This window comes from Oncorhynchus clarkii, chromosome 10 (assembly GCF_045791955.1).
Source record: "Oncorhynchus clarkii lewisi isolate Uvic-CL-2024 chromosome 10, UVic_Ocla_1.0, whole genome shotgun sequence".
NCBI lineage: Eukaryota > Metazoa > Chordata > Actinopteri > Salmoniformes > Salmonidae > Oncorhynchus > Oncorhynchus clarkii.
In genome coordinates, this window is record NC_092156.1 from 56,504,102 (window position 1) to 56,507,772 (window position 3,671).

At 39.6% G+C, this 3,671-nt stretch overlaps 2 non-coding genes across 2 annotated transcripts; one reads left to right on the forward strand and one right to left on the reverse strand.

Moving 5' to 3' along the window:
* Window positions 1-92, reverse strand: trnar-ucu (transfer RNA arginine (anticodon UCU)). Its single transcript is given in 2 exon segments — window positions 1-36; window positions 56-92. It is a non-coding gene; the product is annotated as a tRNA-Arg (tRNA).
* A 586-nt stretch (window positions 93-678) lies between these two features.
* On the forward strand, window positions 679-751 carry trnak-uuu (transfer RNA lysine (anticodon UUU)). The gene has a single exon. It is a non-coding gene; the product is annotated as a tRNA-Lys (tRNA).
* The last annotated feature ends 2,920 nt before the right edge of the window (window positions 752-3,671 follow it).

Consider the following 3,671-nt stretch of genomic DNA (forward strand, 5'->3'; position numbering starts at 1 on the left):
CGACTCCGGTGGGACTCGAACCCACAACCTTTGAATCACTCCTCAAGTGCTTGACTAGAAGTCCAATGCGCTATCCATTGCGCCACGGAGCCACCTGTTGATAGGTTACGCGCTACCTAATATAACGTTACGGTGTCCCGAAATACCTCACACAATAATGGGTTTTGTGTGTACACTCGTTACTAACAACGTCACAATGGTCGCGTCATATGGTCGCGTCATATGTGAAGGAAGACAAGTTTATTATTATTATTATAAATTTTTTGGTGAAGGAAGACAAGTGTAGATGTCGAATGCTGTTTGTGCACATACCATAAACAACTCAGCTCCACAAAAAAAAGATGAGTGCATTGTAAGTGAATAAAGTATAATCTACATTAGCCCAGATAATTTTGCTGTGGTATGCATTGAGTAACAATAATGTCGTTTGCTGGTGGATTCTGGCCGAGATCTGAAACAGTTTAAGTTTAGCTTGCCACGGACGAGTTTTGCAGTGAATGGAACAGAAAGGGACAGCTATTTCGCATTGTCAATAGAGAAAGAATCACATGTTGTTTAGTGAAATAAGCGAATATATGGCGCTAGCTGACATTGTAACTATATGAACAGCTGGCCCTGAGACGAGGTTAGAGTTTTAGAGATTTGTTAAAATAATATACGTGGCTAGATGAAGCCAGAGCCCGGATAGCTCAGTCGGTAGAGCATCAGACTTTTAATCTGAGGGTCCAGGGTTCAAGTCCCTGTTCGGGCGATATTTTTACCTGCTAAATATTGCTGGACAATCTACATTTCATTAGCTAGCTAGGCGGCTGAACGAAATTTTTTCACTCACAGTGTTTACACTAATTTGTTAAATTCACAAGGTTCGTTTCTTATATTTGAAAATAAAAAAGAGAACCGCACACTCTAGGAACTCAGATGCAAAAATGTAATTACCAACGTTTCGACAGCCAAGCTGTCTTCATCAGGGTATAATCACAAACACTGCGGGATGACTCGTTTATGTAGTGTCAAAAGACACAGGTATCTGTAATCATGGCCAAGAGCGGCCTAATATCATTGGTTAATTATCAAATATTGAAATGGCATATAAACAACAGCATACAAACAAATGGATAGCATACGATCATACATTCCTTTTAGTCTACACAAGCTTACAAACAATTACAATGGCAAAGTCACAATAATCACAAAAAGAGAACAAGGGTCTTTAAGTTAAAGATCCAGACAGCCTCTCGTTTTAACAATGGAGAAACAGTCTATTTTCAATCCTCTCAAACATGTTTTCTTGCCTAACATCATTATTTGGAAACGGTATATTGATGATATTTTTGTTCTATGGAGGGGTGATGCAAAACTGCTCCAGGCTTTCCATGCTTTTCTTAACTCCTGTTCTGATCATTTGAGATTTACTATGCAATCTGATACACGTCAAATCGGCTTTCTTGATCTTCTGATCTTGTGTGAAGATAATGTTCTATACACTGATCTTTACAGGAAGCCTACTGATCGTAACAGTTTGTTGAGGGCTGATAGTTGTCACCCAATTGTCGAATCAAAAGAATTAGCAAAAAACAAATCAGATTTCGACAGAAATATGGTTGAGACGCAAAGAAAGTTCAAGGCTACAAACATGATCAGATTAATATTGCCATTGAGAAAATTCAAAACAAAACGAGACGACCTTTTTCAAGGTCAGTCTCGCAAAAAGACGCATTCTTGTGTTCTAACTACCCGCTATTCAAAGCGTTCTGAACAATTAAGGGAATTGTTCACAAACATTGGCACAGTCTAAAATCCGATGATAGTCTCGGTAATGGTTTTTTGAATCTTCCCTTGGTCGTATTCTCGCGGGGCAGACATCTCAGAGACCAATTGAGGGTCCAGGGTTTTTAAAGACAAACAGTACACTGATTTACCAACCCAAGATATTCCTGAACAACGTCTATTTGCGCCCCTACTGGATGGAAATTACAAATGTAATGGCTGTGCTCAATGCAATGGCACTTATAAAATGTAGATCCTTCAAACACCCACAAACAGGGAAATCGATCCCAATCAAAGGTGTTATTACGTGCTCCACTAAGGCAGTTATCTATAACTTGTCCTTGTGGTAAAAATTATGTGGGTAAAACAAAGCGCGAATTAAAAGTAGGCATCTCAGAGCATCGTAGCACCATTAGGTGTAAAAACGTTACTTACCCAGTTGCGGCCACCTTCTTGGAGGCAGGCCACTCGATTTCGTCTCTGCGTTATATTGGCATCGAACATACACCCTCCCTTGGAGGGGGTGACCTTGATAATTTATTGTTAAAACGAGAGGCTGGATCTTTAGCTTAAAGACCCTTGTTCCCTTCGGTCTCAACGTAGACGTCGATCTGAAGCCATTCTTGTGATTATTGTGACTTTGCCATTGTAAGCTTGTGTCGTCTAAAAGGAATGTATGATCGTATGCTATCAATTTGTTGTTTGTATGCCATTTTAATATTTGATAATTAACCAATGATATTAGGCCACTCTTGGCCATGATTACAGACACCTGTGTCTTTTGACACTACATAAACGAGTCATCCCGCAGTGTTGTGATTATACCCTGATGAAGACAGCTTGGCTGTCGAAACGTTGGTAATTACATTTTTGCATCAGAGCTCCTAGTGTGCGGCTCTCTTTTATTTTCAAGTTTTCTACTCCGCTAGCCAGCACCTCGCCCAAATAGGTGTGCGTTTATTTTTCTTCTAGATCGTTTCTTAAATTTACCAGTTTGAAAGGCCTCCAAGCTGTAATTATGTAATAGAGTCAATAAGAAATAAAGAACAGCAGTCTACTTTCACATTTGATTGGAATATCACTTTAAGGGCCCTCTGGTGAACGTTTCTCGATGTGGGGCTCATCTGGGCATTTCCCAAACATGCCACTATGTGGAGACATAGACCGTCTTGTACCGTTTGTCTTTATGGGCTGACCTAGGCCCCTTTTCAGTGCTCGACTTTCGCCTACATAAAGAAAGTGGGTACCCATTCAACGTAGCCTAGAATTACGTTTCTATTACTTCTAAACAAAATAACGTTGTTCTCATAAGCTTACAATGTCATTTTAACAGTCACTAAGGTTATATTTGGTGGTGATCTTTGCAAAATTATTTTGGATGTAGCAGTTGGGAGCTAGAACTCTGACGCTCATTGACAGTCTGTAGCAAAACATTTTACTTGAAGTTGACGTGTATAAGTATGCCGTTTATTTGCAATGACACGCATATTAAGCAGGACATTCATACAAGCCTTAACATTAGATGCATGTTTTTTTTTGCTTCAGTTTTATGAGTGCTCCCGTCTTCTGCACCAAACTTGCAGTAGTCACCCTAGTGTGGCAATGTTTGCAAACACAGAAAGTAGTCTATAGGCATCTTATTTCCAGCTTCTCTGATGGAACAGTATTGCTATTTTTTGGGAATCCTGCAACAAAAACACAGTCTCATCGATGCATGTGTAAGTGACAAGCAAGGTTATTGAATGATAAATTAATGATTCTAACACAATATATTCAAATCTATTTATAGTAGAGTGCATACATTTTCATGTGGCCTTTGTGGGAATCGAACCCACGACCCTGGTGTTGGTAGCTCCACTTTCACAAATGAAATGAGTGAAACAAACCATCACGAAACAGTTGAG